A 16,486-nucleotide genomic window follows, 5' to 3' on the forward strand; every position below is an offset into this window, starting at 1 on the left:
GCAGCCGCCTGAACCTTTCCCGTGAGCCCCCCACCTTGCACTTCCACAGCCGGAGGCCCCGGCCCCGGGGCAGGAGCTAAAGGCTTACCGGGCGACATAGCTGAGAAGATTTTGGGGCAGATCCCCGGCTCGGAGATGGAGCTTCCAAACCGCTGTCCACCTGGCACTGACTGCGCATGCCCAGGAGGGCCAGCGATCCTCAGGTTTCTGTGAGAGAAGCTGCGGAAGTGAGGGAGGGAGAAGATGGGAGGAGGAGGGGAGGAGGAGAAAAGTGGAGGGAGACAGATGGACAGGAAGTGCAGAGAGAAGGGAGGGATCTGGACAGGGGAGGGGAGTAGCAGAGATGTAGAGAAAAAGGTTTACCTCTGGTGGCATCCTGAAACAGAATTCAGTCCTGCCTCTGTAGCCTTCACTAACACTTCAAGGCCCGCAGCTCAAATTTTCCCTCCCTGGTCCAGCCCTCCAGCCGAGGCCTCTGCAGAACCCCTACGGGATCACACCCGTTGATCCCACGCGGAGCTGGGTTCCCTGTTGCTCTGGGAACCAAGCACCCGAAGGTGTTGTCGCTCAGAACTACCTTGGGAAGAGTTCATATTCCCCTTTTACACGCTGGGAAACAGGCAGGCACGATCTCTGTCTTAGCTCCACTGTTCCAAGTGTTGGGCTGGTGGGGAGCGGGAGGTACAAGATCAGAGCCCCAGACAGAGCAGACTGCCTGAGTGTTGGTGCATAGTGCCCATCCCTCCTGAATAAACCACACCCCACCCTAGTGGAACCATCAAGGGCTCACAGTAGGTCCCTGGGTGTGGGAGAGCTGTCCTCAGATCCAGTGCCCAGCTTGCTAGGTAGATAGGAGTGTTACAAGGTCCAAATTCATTCTCCTCAGTGCAGGACAGGCCAATAATTTCAGAGACCAGGTGTTGGGGCATGGAATAGCAAGTTTCTGTAGACCTTGATGGCAAACAAATGTCCTGGAAAACCATCTCCCCAAGTCAGAATTCAGGCTCCTTTCCTACGTGCTTTGTTGTAGCAAACTTCTTGGTGTAGGAATTCTTTTTTGTTAGAATCCTTTGTTCTTGCAGCTATCTGCCTGAGTCAAATCTCTGTAAACCTCCAGCAAAACAAACGTTATTTTCTTTTCTGCAACTTGTTATCTTTATATGGATGGAAAAGTGTTAAATATCCTTAAAGGTCAGAGCCTTCAGATTAGGCTCTTCTGTATATTTCAGGCTCTAGGCAACACTGTTTCACAAGCAAGATGAAGCCTAGGAGACAGAGCACAGGGTTAAATTCAAAGGAAAAGATCTAGTATGGAGTCAGATTTGTTCTGTTCTATTACCCAGGCAGAAGCCACTTCAGGATTTAAACCCCTTTAAGTTAAAAATAAGTAAAAGTTTAAAGGAATTTACATACATAGGTGGGAATGTGCATAGCCTATCTGGAAAAGCAAACAAAGGATAATAAACAGTGGCATCTCCAGGGAGGGCTGAAAGAAGAGAGGATGAGGGAAAACTTCTTTCACTTGTGTATTTTTGTGCTCTGTTTGAATTTTTTTAACCACATGCATGTATTTCTTTTTCAGTTAAAAAAAATGTGTAATGGAGCAAAGGAGTAGCAAGCTCAGCAAATACAGCAGCCATGGAATCACTGAGCCATCAATTTTGATTTTAGCCAGGAAGCATTTATTGACTCTCTCCTATGTGCCCAGTGCTGTTTTAAGATTTCTTTTATTTTTTTTTTATAAAATAATAAAGTGCTATTCCTCACCCCTGCCCATGGCTGGTGGAAAACCAACTGAGTTTTTATTGAGTTGTTTTCCAAGGAGTAGAGATGAGTTATAAACAGAACGCATCTTACGGGCAAAACAGTCGGAGTGGTTTTCCAGCAGGCCAAACAGCTATGAAGGGTTTGCAATAGAGGCGCCCAGAGGCTGAGAGAGAAAGCCTCCAGGACCCTACAACAAGCTGCCCAAAGTGCCTTCTCCATGGCACTACTGAAATAGGAAAGAACAAATCTGACTCCATGTTACATCTGTTCTTTTGAGTTTAACCCTGTGCCCTGTTTCCTAGGTTTAGTCTTGTTTGTTCTGCACCTTTTGTAAAACAATGTTGCCTAGATCCTGAAATATACAGGAGACCCTATTCTCAAGGCTCTGACTTTAAAGGATATTAACACTTTTCCATTCATATAAGGTAACATGTTACAGAATAGAAAATAACATTTGTTTGTTGGAGGTTTACACGGATCTGACCCAGGCTAAGAGCTGCAAGAACAAAAGGCTCTAACAGCAAAGAATTCATAAACCAAGTTTGCAGCAACCAAGCATTCCTGCTTCCCCTTTTTAATATAAAAAGAGCCTGAATTCTGACTTTGGGGAATGGTTTTCCAGGACATTAGACTTCCATCTTCTCAGCTGGGTTTCCAAATTAAAGTCGCTGTTTCTTGCCCCCAAAACCTGGTCTCCCGATTTATTGGCCTGTAATGCACGAGCAGAACAAGTCTGGACTTGGAAACACAAACATTCATTGAAAGTACCCATTTGGTATATTAAATGACCTGCTTCCACTTGTCTTCCTGACGTTTTCTTCTCTTGACAACTCCTGCTATGTTTATGAAAACCCTGTCATGTGGACACATTTGCATCTCTAGCCACTACCCTTCCAGGTAAGAACTGATGCCAAGAAGTCAATGGAAGCTGCTAGAATGTATTACCTGGCCAGAAAAGAGCAGATGTTGTTACTGGCTTATGTTCAGGAGAAGGCTGGGACACCTGACAAGATGTCATAAGTACGAATAGACAGCTGGGCACCAAAGGAGAAGCTTCTAAGCCTCCATGAGGGACTTGTTGGATAGGAAGGAAAAGTCACAACCTATATCTCTGATCCCACCACTAGCTTCCTGGGCGAGGCTGGACAAGTCACTTAAATTTTCTAGGCCCGTGCTGTCCACCATGGGAGCCACCAGCCACATTCAGGATTATGAAGTTATTCTGTAGGCAGACAGAATTATAAATACACATTTTATTGCAAAGGTACAGAAAGTATAATATTTAAAAACATTATTGGTTATCTTGCCCTAACGAGTTATTTTTGTATGTGTAGCTTACTGTGGTTTGCAATGCCTGCGACTAATGTTTCCCTTACAGTGAGTTATTTTGAAATTATAAGTTACTGGACACAGTACCCTCATATCACACTTGAAAAAAATTGATCCACATAAGCAAGGTGATCTGACTTAGTAGTTATGAGCAGGGGCTCTCGGGTCAGCCTGCCTGAGTATAAATTCTCACTCTGCCTCCAGGGGTTCTGTGTGAATCTTGGAAAAATTGTTGTTGTTGTTGTTGTTGTTGTTGTTGTTGTTATTTGTGCCTCTTTTTCCTTCCCTTTTAAATAGCGAGGAATATGTAGACTCTATCTCGTACCGTGTTGCCAGGATTAAATGAGTAAACGTCGGTGCTGCCCACTTCCCTGGGTTTCAGCATTCTCCAGGCAATCAGTGTCAAACTCAGAGGCATTCTCCACTGTCTTCGTCAGTCTGGGATGTTGTAACAAATTACCATGGGCCAGGTGGCTTAAACAACCAGCATGTTCCTTAAGTTTTGGAGGCTGAGGTCAATGCATCTGGGAGATGATAGCCTTCATGACTCGAAGATGGCTGTCTTCCCACTATCTTCATGGGCCAGAGAGAAGCAAGCAATCTGGGGCCCTTTATAAGGGCACTAATCCCATTCATGAGGGCTCTACTCTCATGACCTTATTTTATCCTAGTAATCACTTCCCAAAGGCCCCGCCTCCCAATACCATCACCCTGGGAGATGGGGTTTTGACATATGGATTTTGAGGGGATGCAAACATTCAGTCCACACATCGGCTAACTCTCCCCAACATGCAATCATCAAACCTGTAGCTAATTTCAAAGTAATGTTTATATCTCTCTGCCCATTTCCATTCCTGCATCCACTAACACTGAAGCACTGTTATATTTTATTCCTTATTTTTCTGGTAGAGATTTATTTGATTCCCCTACTCCAATGCTCTCCTCACACCAAACAGTCCTATTAACAGCCCTGCCAGGTAGGTCTTCCTTAAAACACCTTTCCACTGCACCTGGTTGTTTTTTAGGTGTAAATGTCAGAATCCTCTCCACACCCCAGCCTAGAACTTTAATCCCTTACACTACCGCTCACTATGATATTTTTCTATTACCACTGTAACAAACTTGCTTAACAGCTTAAACCAGCACAGATTTATCAGCTTATGGCTGTGGAGGTCAGAGATCCAACACAGTTCTCATTGAGCTAAATTCAAGTTGCCAGCAGAGTTCCTTCCTTCTAGAGGATCTAGAAGAGAAAGTTTCCTCGTTTTTGTTTTTTTTTTCCAGTTTCCAGAGGTCACCCACCTTCCTTAGCTTGTGTCCCACGACTTCCTCCATTTTCATGGCCAGCAGCCTTTCTGAACACTGCTCCATGGCTACACCTCCCTCTGATTTTAAACTCAGCTGGGCTACGTCCTCAATTTTAAAGACCCCTGTGATTACATTGGGCCCACCTGGACAATCCAGGCTACTCACCCTATTGTCTCATCTCAGGATCCCCTTCTCCCCTCCCATTCAGGCATTATGTATGTGGCTGTGACACTCACCTTGTGTGACATTTCCTCCCATGAGCAATTTAAGGTTCAAGGCACTTATGAATGACTTTTTGTTTTTCTTCCTTAGTCTTTCTACCTTCAGTATGTGTGGTGAGATTATATGAATCCTTTTTATTTGTGGCCCTCCACTAAACTTTAATAATGTATCATGGGTTTAAAAGGCTAATAGAGAATTTAGAATACTGAAATCCTCTAAGATATTTCTCCTAATATATCTGTCATCCCTTTTGCCATGTACAGAAACATGTCACTGTTGGCTAACCTGTGGCAGGGGAGGAACATGATTCTGCCACCACACTCCCCTCATTCACACCAATTTGATGATCGGCTAACCAAGGATCTATGCTCCCCGCTTCGCTCACTTCCTCCTCCTTTCCACTGACTATCCTGTTCCCACTGCTCCTTCATTCACCACATCAGGATTTCATGACCACATTCTTCTCTAAATAAAATGGATATCTTGCATCTAATGTCTGATAACTGTTCTTATTGTATATGCACACATTGACCTACACATAACCCCACACATCTGTTTATTTTCCTAGAACTTTCCAGAGGAATCAGTTCCGTGATGATGATGATGATGATACTGACAGTGATGACAGGGGCCTCTCAAGGATTCTGACAAAGAGGGAATCAACAAAGGGAGGGAATCATTGCAAAATTGCCCCAGAAGCAGGATTAAAAGTAAATAACTGCTAAAGTGTTTAATGGAATTGGCTAATATTTAACTATTTTTAAAACTTTGTAACACTGAATTTAAAATTTTAATGGGAATTTTCATTCACCCCTAACCAAGATTCAACTCTAGGACCAAAATCTAAGGACTTCTATCTTCTAACAAATTGTCCACTAGCCTTTTAAACACGTGATCCTTTAAAAAGGGTAAGTGCTGGGCTGAAAATAAGCAGGATTCATATAATCTCACCAGACACAGTAAATGTGAAAAGACCAATGAAGAAAAACAAAAAGCCATTCATAATGTCTTGAAACTTACATTGCACACAGGAGAAAATGTTAGCCATGGTGAGTGTCACAACAACATGACGCCTGAGTGGGATGGGGAAGCTGATCTTCCTCATCAGACATTTATGCTGATTTGTTAGATGCCAACACAGTTTCCTCATTGGATTTGCTTCTAATAAGTATGGAAGAGTTTAGGCTCTACCAAGAGCAGACTAAACATTTTCCTCTGCTGTCAGGTCACTGGACTGAATGTCCCCACAAGAAGGATATGATTATGTTTCATAGGGAAGTCTTCCTGAGAAGTAATAGGCATTTCGAGGGCAGAACTGCAGGTTCGGGCATGGAGGGCTGGAGGACGGCTAGAGGGGACACTGGAAAAACAGCAGGAGTGAGTTCAGATACTGCTGCTCAAGTCGCCAAAGTCAGCAGTGTTATCTCTAAGGATATGTCATTCTCCCAAAAGTTCCATGAGTGAAGGGGCCTGTGAACACTAAGCAGGTTTTTAAGACACAGCAGCACATAATTTGCATCACAACTCAATTACAGTATGTTTTCATATTTGGAAAATAATTAGCCCATTGTTCTTTGAAACTGCAGCAGTAGTAATAGAAATAAAAAAGACCTAGCCGTCTTGGAGACAACAATCAATAAACAATTCCAAATCTGCAGGATTCCTTGACAATATGCAAACAATGAGATAGACGTGTGCTGCAGATACCTCTTACTGCAGGGCTCACTCCTGCAAAGCATAGAACTAGTTTTCTCAGCAGACAGAGGGAACCAAGTCAAGATTCCTAATCTTGAGAGGTTTACTATATGGCAGGAAAGATCAGACAAGTGCATAAAGCCAAATATGAATAAATGTAATCAAATATTAAGAAATGTGAATGGAGCACAGATGAAAGAGGAATTACTTTCACCTAGGATCTAGAGAGACCTCTTCAGAAAATGTGGCTTTGGAGATGGCCAAAGACATGGGTGGAATTTTGGCAGAAGAGGATGTAAGGAATTTAAAAACTGATTCTAAAATTCACATGAAAATGCAAAGGATCCCAAATATCCAAAACAACTTTGAACAAGAAAAACAAATTTGGAAGACTTACACTATCTGATTTTCAGACTTTTTTTATAAAGCTACAGTAATCAGAAAGTATGGTGTTGGTGTAAAACAGGGAAGTAGAATAATGGAGCAGAATAGAAAGTTCAGAACTAAACGAACACTTATATAGACAATTGATTCTCAAAAGGTTGCAGTGGAGAAAAGGATCTTTTCTACAAGTAGTGCTGGAATTGTTAGATAGTGTTATGCAAAAAAAAAAAAAATGAACTTTGATCCACACTTCACAAAATATACAAAAATTAACTCTAAGTGGATCATAGATCTTAATAGGAAATCTAAAACTATAAAACACCTAGGAGAAAAAGCATAGGCTTAAGCTTTATTATCTTGGGTTTGGCAAATATTTCTTTGCTATGACACCAAAAGTATAATCTATTTTAAAAAAAGTAACTGATAGAGTGAACTTTACAAAAATGAAGACTCTTCAAAGCTCTTCTAAACACTGCAAAGCAAATGAAAAGACAAGCCATAGACAGAAGCTATTTGCAAATCATATATCTGGTAAAGGTCTTTCTTTGTGTCTGATCCAGAATAAAAAGTTTTCAAAACTCAATAATAATGCAAACACCTGAATGAATGAATGAGGCCAGAAAACACACTTCAGTAAAGATATCCAGATGGATAATAAGCATATGAAAAGATGCTGATTAAAGATGCCATTAGTCATTAGAGAAATGCTTTTAAAAACCACAGTGAGATAGTAGTACACATACCTACTAGAATGTATACGATTAGAAAGACCGACCTTACAAAGTGCTGGCAAGGAAATAGAGCAACCAGAACTGATACACACCACGAGGAATTTACAATAGCACAACCATTTTGGAAAACTGTTTAACAGTTTCTTTAAAAATGGTAAACACCAATCTGCCATATAAGCCAGATATTCCTCATCTGATGCTTTAGAAAATAAAAGCATATGTCCATACAAAGACTTGTAACTAAATATTCACTTCAATATTATTTATAATAGCTCAAGTTGTAAACAACCCATGCATCCATCAAGAAGTAAATGAAGAAACAAAGGATGTTCTATCCAAACACTGCTCACAATGAACTATTCAGGAAAAACTCAGCACTAAGCAATACTCTGCTATAAGAAAAATAAGCTATTAATACAGGAACACAGATGACTCTGAAAATAATTACACTGAATGAAAGAAGTCAGACAACATAGAGTAGATACTGCATGAATCCATTCATACAACGATCTTGAAAATGCAAACCAGTATGTTGTGATAGAAAGCAGATCAATGGTTTTCAGGGGAATAGATGGGGAGGGAGGGAGGGACAACAAAATGCAGGAGAAGAGTTTTGTGGGTGATGGGTATGTTCACTCTCTTGAATGTGGTCATGGTTTCTTGGGGATACACATGTCAAAATGTATTAAGTTGTACACTTTAAATGTGTGAAAATTATTTTGCCAAGTATACCTCAAAGCTGTCTTAAGAAAAACGGCACTTCTCTCCTGACACAACTCAGGGCCTGATTGGAGTGAGATGATCAGTCCCTCACCCTGTCTGCCTAACGGGAAGGTAGAAAACCTCTTACGGAAGATAAGATATGGATTTTTCATTTGCAATATCTTCCATGTAATAAAGAATTTCTAGACATGCAACATGTCAAGACTATATGATGGATAAAATGAGAATAAGAAATATTAGACAAAGGATGCAAACCCCAGGTGATGTAGGCATCAGAGTTAAAAATAAAGGCTATAAAATACTTTTAACACATTCAAGAAAATAAGGAAATGATGGGAGAATATATAACAGGGTCAAGACTTTCACCAGAGAAATATACTGGAATGTATTTTTAAGAAAAATCAAACAGATACTCTAGAACTGAAGCTTTCAGCTCTGGAAACAGGTAAACAGAGCTAATTAGGATCCCTTTTAAGTAAAACTTTCAGTAATGCTGGATAAAATACAACAAAAGTAACACAGAGCTAACTATGGAAAGAGAAGTTCCCAGGTGACAATACAAAGAGGACACTTAACGCCAAAATGGTAATCTTGTGAGCTGATGCCACCGCACCCTGGAGGGAAGGGGTTTTCATCTGCACATAAATAGGGATACAATGTCCATTTAGGAAACAGGGTCCATACCAGATGTAGAAGAGTCTTCCTTTATAGAAACCTCTGCATAAGACGTATTGGAAGACTTGCCTCTTCACTGAAAGGGAGACTCAAAGTTCTCCACATGTGCACACAGGAAAGGGGTGTAACAACCGGTTCTCTAGGGAAAAACAAAGTCTCCCTTAAAAAATCTAATCTCCACGCCCCTGCTTTATATGAATGTGGAATCCAAATTTATACTCCACTGAAGATTCCGGAATTCCCAAACCAAAAATATAATAATTCAAGGTTGATCATATCACCTGGAGCCTTAGGATAAGCAACACAAAATTGTTCTCTAGGGAAACTTTAAAAACCAAGATGTAAGGGACAATCATAGGAAAAAATATGTACTCACTATAGAGAAGCTCCCACAACTCTACACACACACAGACACACAACTAAAAACAGAAGGAAATCAGTGCCACTGGGAAGAAAGATCTAACCGTAAAACACAAGATGATTAATATTCCAGAGCCTAAAATTATGAAACAATCTAAGAGAGAGCATAAAAGAAGTATGACTGAATCATTAAAAGATAAAATGAATCTTATATAACATAATGAACAATCAGGACATCATGAAAAAGAAAACAGATCAATTTTTTAAAGAACCAAACAGAACTTATGGAAATAAAACACAGATATCATTTGGTATATAAAATTCAATGAATGGGTTAAGTAACATTTTAATCTTCAATATCTAGGGTGTTCATTAAAATTCAACAGTAATCTCTAAAGTAATTGTTTAAAAAGAGAATAAAAATAAAGAAGTCAAAATGAAGAACGCAAAATAGGCCGGTCACTATTCTAAGTTCTTCATCTATTTTATCACTTAATGCTCACAGTCTTTGAGGCGGATAGTACCACTTTTTGTACATGAAGAAAGTGAGTCTCAAAGGGATTACATATACTGGTTACATGGTTAGCAAGGGAGGGAACCAAGCCCGGATAGGCTGTCTCTAGACGCCATGCTCTTAACCATGACTGCAAGGTATATAACAGGCAGGAGAAAAGCAGAGCAAAGCAAATAGAAATCACAAAACAAGATGCCAGAAATAAAACATCATCACTAATCACAATGTATTTAGATGAAATATATAATGAGTTGAAAGATTTACAGATTTTATTTGTTTACCTGAGACAAAGCAGAATTAAAACTTAAAACTGGTTGAAAGCTTAGAAGAATAACAGAAAGAAGTCAAAAGTTAGAGCCAGAAAAAGAGACACCTGAGAAATACTAATCAATGGAAAGAGAATCACTCAAGCCTCCCTCAGGTTCATAGGTACCTGAAACCCACCTTGGCCTGACACTTACCAGCTCTGTGCCTGAGCGAAACTCTCAGTCCCCCGGAATCTTCGTTCACTCACCTGTGAATGTAAGGAACGATCCCTCCTTCCATCCGGCCAATTTGTATTGACTGCTGTGCCACGGGTACAGGTCAAGCCACCTGAGGTCCGTCAGTGAACAAATAAGGATCCTTGTCCCTGTAGGACTGAGGAGGAGCAGAACATAAACTACAGTCTTGACAGTCATGTGAAATATATGGTATTCTAGAAGGTGATAGAAATAATATGATCAGGGAGAGGGGGTTTCTGGGGCAGAGACAAGGGGAAGGCAGTTTCCAGGTTAAAATGAGATGGCCAGAGCTGGGCTCACTGAGGACCTTGAGAACGCGGTGCTAGTTGCTGAGCTCCCTCTAACACAGCACCGCACACTGGGTGACATGAACCACAGAGGCTCACTGTCTCACAGCCCTGGGGGCGGGGAGTCTGCAGGCAGGGTGTCAGCAGGGCAGGCTCCTCCTGAGGGCTGGGAGGGAGAGGCTGGTCCAGGCCTCTCTCCTTGGCTTGGAGACGACCGTCTTCTCTCCACATCTCATCACGTCATCTCCCATGTACACGTGTCTCTCTGTCCACATTGCCCCTATTTATCCGGACCCAAGTCATACTGGATTACGGCCCAACTTAATGACCTCTTCTTAACCAATGACATCTGCAACAACCCTATTTCCAAGTGGGGTCATGTTCTGTAGTCCTGGGGTTCAGGACTTCAGCATATGAGTTGGACAGAGACCGGCCAGGGCAACAGGCCTGTGGGTGCATGTCTGATATTCCCAAGGGACAGCAGGGAGGCCAGTGTGGCTGGAGCGGAGTGAGCCAGGGAGAAAACCGGAGATGAGCTCAGCTTCGGGAGGGGGAGGAAAGCTGTAAGGTCATCATAAGGACACTCGCTTCTTCACTGAGTGAAATGAGAAGCCATTGCAGGAATTTGAACAGAGAAGATCACACCCAGGGTCTCAATCATGCCTGACTTAGGTGTTGAGGATGAAAATACTTAGGCTTTTGAGCTGATAATAGTTAGACTACATGTTGGACTTTGAGTTGATGGTGTAGTAAATGAGACTCTGGTGGGTGTTGGGATGAGGTGGATGCATTTTTCATGTGGGATGGACAAGAATCAGTGGGGCCAAAGGGAAGAACTCGGTAGAATAATGGCCCCCAATATGTCCAAGGTCTGATCCCTAGAACCTAGGAATGTCACTGTGCATGGCAAAAGGGACTCTGCAGGTGTGACTGTCAAGGACCTTGGGATGGCAGATCACTGTGGGAAGCAAACGTCATCAAGGAGGTCCTTAGAGGAGAGAGGCAGATTGGTCAGAGACAGAGATGTGATGTGGCAGCAGAAGTCACAGTGACACAGGGCTCTGGGCCAAGGAGTGTGAGCACCTCTGCAAGCTTGGAAAGGTAGTAAGATGAATCCCTCCCAAGAGCCTCAGTGTGGAACGTAGCCTTGGCCACACGTTGGTTTTAGCCCACTGACATTGACTTTGCATTTCTGCACCCTAGAACAGTGAGACAATGGATGTGTGTTACTTTAAGCCACTGAGTCTGTGGTCCTTAGTTACAACAGCAATAGGAAAAGAGCTCAGGAAGCAACATGAACATGAACCCCAGGCTGCCTGCTGTGCCGGCAGGAAGTCCTTTGTCTCTGATCCTGGGGGAGTGTCCTGTGTTCTGGCAGCATCCACAGACTACCTCATGCTAACCTGGCAGCTTGCAGGGGGTCAAATCTTAACCCTGCACAGTTCTTGATATTTAGTTAATAAAAAAGTTGGTGTCATCATGGGTATTTTTCCATCTTTTAAATACACTTCAGTCTTCTAATTGAGAGACTGTGTAAATAGTTTTCAATCTTAATAATAAATAACTGTGGTATTATTTGGTTAATTAAATAATGAATAATAATATTCACATTAGTAAAAGTTATTAAAGTCAACATTTTTCAATGAAAATATCAAATTTCTTTTTGCATGAACATGTATTAACTACAAGAAATGTTCCATGCTTTCTTCTACGATTTAGTGTTAGAGTCTTAAAGAATAATATTTTCCTCAAAAGATATTATGGCGAGGGGATTTCTTTTGGTGGTACAGTTCCTACATAAAGTCTGCTCCATGGCTCAGGCCACTGGGAACCTAGAGATGATAGAAATAAGGAGGCATTATAAACACAACATTTTTAAAGGAATTAAAAAACTGGATGAGTGAAAACAAAGAATCAGAGAATATTCTGGTGAAATAAAAGTATTTTTCAGCTTAAGCAAGACACTGGGTGAATAAATCTAAAATGAAAAAACCACCCAGAGATTAGCAGCGAGTCATGCATGCAGTGTGACTGATCAAAACCAAGTTGTTTCCAAACCAGTGTGTAGGCTTGATGCCTTCATTAATCAAGTCTGTGTGGCACCAGGCCACCTCGAATAAATGTTGATGAGGTATTTATAAGCTCTTCACCATCCCAGCTCAAAGCCCACACATGAGCTACACGACCATCACCTACACATCTGCAAAACACCCATCATGGTGAATAGCACTTTTCTTGCTCAGTAGCCGGAGGCAGGGCACTGTGAGCAGACAGAGATACAGGGACGCAGAGAAACAGAGGCACCTCACCTCACTCAGCTGATAACCTTCCGTGCATTCCTGGGGACAGGATTGTCATAAAATGCACCATGGATTGATCCTCCTCCTAGGAAAGAAACGGTAGGGCTGTCCTCAGGTTGGAGCAAGGGTGGCCGGAGGATCTCAGAAGAGCTGTTTCAGCACAACCAATAGAAATGATGGCCACCGTGACCACGAGAGACGTCCCCTGCCATCTCGGTAGGCTCTTGGGCTCCTGACAAAAGCTGGGCTCAGTAAAGGCTTGAGTAGAAGGCACAGACCTGAGGGTTGCCCCAGCAAGAGACAGGAGGTAGGGCCTGGTTTATACTGCTCTGGGTGTATCCCAGCCTCATCCGAATACGAAATCAGAAATTTGCAAAACAGCAGAGCTGGGATGGATCACCTACTCCAGACTCCTCTCCTTACAGTTAAAAGGGTGGCAGCCCTGAGAGGCAAAGCAACGTGCTAAAGGCAGAGCATGGATGTGGCAGCGCCAGATGAAATGCACCGTGCCAATCCCCATTCAAGGCCGCTAACACTGAGTATGGGGCCAAGGTTTCCAACTAGGAGAATGAGACAATGTAAATACTTTGTTCCCACCAAAACCCCAAATGTTTTTAAAGGCACAAAACTCACCTTAACTAGCTCTCTTCTGAGGGGGTGCTCTTCTGTCTCCGTCTTTCTGTCTGTCTCCATTTCTCTCTCTCAGACACAAACACATACAATTTTGTGAAAGGGGAATTCCTGCCATACAAAGACAAAATTCACATCTTCAGAAAGACACTTGACAAAGCACGTTTCTCAATTCAAGTCTATGTGTGAGGTCTGAGCAACTGGCTTATCTTCTAGAACAATTGGTGGTTCCAAAATCAGGAGATCATCTTCCCCAAAGGAAGAGTTCTGGTCCGTATTGATGAAGTTGGGGATGTCACATTTTATGAGCCCGTTCGCCTCTTCCTCTGGCCACCTGCTGCATCTGATGGCTTCCTGGAGCTGAATATCTCTGTCAAGGGATATGGTTGGGATAGCAAATTTGGCCTTGTCCAAGTGGCCCACATGATTGATGTAGCAGTGAAAGAGGGACCTAGATTCGTCATTGCCCTGCCAGAGAACACCTTGGGCACCAGCGGTCTTCCAAAGTCTGACACAAAGCTGTTCAGACTGAATCTCTTCTCGGGAGACTCTGCATTGCTATAAAGAAAACCAAAATAAAAGATCACTCACACTCTAGCTCGGTGACCTGAAGAATCATAGTTTTTGCCATCTACTGAGTGCAAGTCCCTGCACAGAGCATGCTGACAAGCACTGGAAATGAGAGACATCACTTCTGAACACATACAATTAAACCCAAGGCAAAAGTCTCAAGTGAGGGACCTTGGACCAACCTGAAAAGACATCGTTCCCTGAGAATCCTCAGTATTGCTGAATCGCACCCCAGTGTTTCTCATTGGGACACTCAGATCATCTTCATCAGAATTAGTTAAAGTGCTTCTTAAAATGCAGAATTCTGAGGTGCAGACCCTCAGCGTCTCCAGAGTTTGGGACCTGTAGTCTGTATTTTTAGAGCAGCCAAGATCACTGAACACGCTCAGGTTTAGCACCGCGGTCTACATCGGGTCACCTGAGCATCGACAATGCTGTCTCACATGGTGGCGTGTTGCCTTGTGTGTCACGGTTCTGTCCTACCCACGAGACTCCCCTGATTCTCAGAACTGTCAGTGCTGCCCCATTGGGCAAAAAATACCACTATTTCACAATGCATACACAGGGCGCCCGGCTGATAGATACAATCAGTGATGGGAGAGGGGACAAAATTCATGTTCCTGATCCCTTGTTTCACTTACTATGGGACAAATAATCAATTCAAGGGTAATAAATCAGTGAATGAGTGAATAACGTGACTCTCATTAGTCCCAAGAGTGCCTGGAAGAGTGAGCCTGGGCATACTGAGGACCATAACAGCCCATCTACTTAATTGCCATCCTTTCCAGATTTGTGTAAAGGTTACTTCCACCCAGGCAGTGACCCCTGAAGGGCAAGAATCATGTCTGAACACACTCTCAAATCCAGAACAGAACCTGCCAACAATTAGGCTCTGGAGTCTGTGTTTAGTGAGTGTGGAATCTCAGTGATTCCAGCTCTTAGACCTTGCCTTCCCATCCCACCCCTCACGATATGGACCTTATGACCAGCTCTCCCGGGGCTGGGGCCACGGAACCCATTTACAGGACTGGAAGAATCTGATCATGTAAACCAAGCCCCAGAATATCATCAAGAGTCACCTGCATTTCAGGGATCAGTAATCCCAGAAGCTTTGCAGTTCAGGCAGCTGAGGGATTTTTATATCAGTTCTGTCTTCTACTGTGACTGCCTGGGTGACATCAGACAAGGAATTCTCAAAAGCCTGAGCTTTTCCTTTCAGGAATAATCTACTTAACAAATCTCATTGACCATTTAACAAATGTGATCTGAAGATCAATGATTTACACAGGAGTACAACATTCATTAGGTCGTGGATTTTGAATCCGAGAAAAATCATTTGAGAAAGATTGACAGAATGTAGCTTTAATGCAAATTTAAGTATTCTTACCTTTCAGCAAATCATCTTCTTCCCCTACTTATCACTTCATCCAAGTTTAAAAGATGTTTGAGTACAGGGATGATTGTGCCAGGAATCTGTGACCCAATAACCTAAAATGTCACCTAGGAAAAAAAGGGGAGTGACACATTTTTAAAAAGTATGGTGAGGACAGCAGGGCCACCCCCCAACTCCACACTAAGGAGCTCTGAGTAATAGCTTTCCTGCCTGCCTTGGGCATCAGCTGATGTGAAAACCCACCTAGAAACCACACTGTCCAGCAGCTCTTCCTTAACATAGGCTACACATTCTCAGAATTAAGAATTGGGTCCAGTAACCCCTTCGCTGAAGAATAAAGACAAATGAGAACAATAGAGTTCTGCCCCTCCCCAGGGGAGAGCCCAGACCTTGGGCTGCATGCACTTCGCCCACCTCCCAGGAGAAGGAAATACTGGAGAAGGACGTCCTGCGAAACTAGGGCAGCAAAGTTAGAGATGGGAACAAAAAGACCAGCTGGCCTGGGACAGCCCCCTCCGTCGCTGCCTTGGCAGCTGCCTCTGCCCCCTCAGCACATCCTGCCCACCTCAGGTGGCTAAGCTGTCAGGGAAACTGTGCTTTGCAACCTGGGGCAACAGAGGCTACCCCCAGGCCAAGCTGCTGGGGAGATGGGAGCTAAACCACCAGCTCCCAAACGGCAGGCTCCATACCTTCGACATCACCCCGCCACCCCCGCACCTTAACGCACCCCCGGGGCAATATGACCCTGAGAAGTGTGACCTGGGAACGAGGGGCGGCAGAGGCCGCCCCCATGTCAGGCCTCCAGAGAGATGGGAGGTTATCCTCCAGCTCACAATAGGCAGCACCCCTCTCCTCCCCACCCCCTGATCTCACCGCGCCCACCTCCCAGGAGCAACCTGACCTGGTGTGGTGTGTCAGACGAATCTTGGGCGGGAGAGGCCGTCCCCAGGCCAGGTCAGGGGAAAGGAGAAGAAGTGGCCCCATTAGGAAGCTGCGACGGCCGGCTGCCCCTGCCCCTCGACCTCATCGCGTCCGCCTCCCAGGAGCAAGCTGACCTGGAGACGGGCATCCAGCTTCTTGGGCAGCAGAGGACAC

At 43.5% G+C, this 16,486-nt stretch overlaps 1 long non-coding RNA gene across 1 annotated transcript; it reads right to left on the reverse strand.

Moving 5' to 3' along the window:
* Nucleotides 1-215: 215 nt before the first annotated feature.
* On the reverse strand, nucleotides 216-13,542 carry LOC135318837 (uncharacterized). Its single transcript, XR_010377219.1, has 3 exons — nucleotides 13,432-13,542; nucleotides 10,223-10,347; nucleotides 216-317 (listed from the first exon to the last, which is right to left on the reverse strand). It is a non-coding gene; the product is annotated as an uncharacterized LOC135318837 (long non-coding RNA).
* Between the last annotated feature and the right edge of the window lie 2,944 nt (nucleotides 13,543-16,486).

The sequence above is a fragment of the Camelus dromedarius genome, chromosome 22 (genome assembly GCF_036321535.1).
Source record: "Camelus dromedarius isolate mCamDro1 chromosome 22, mCamDro1.pat, whole genome shotgun sequence".
Taxonomy (NCBI): Eukaryota; Metazoa; Chordata; class Mammalia; order Artiodactyla; family Camelidae; genus Camelus; species Camelus dromedarius.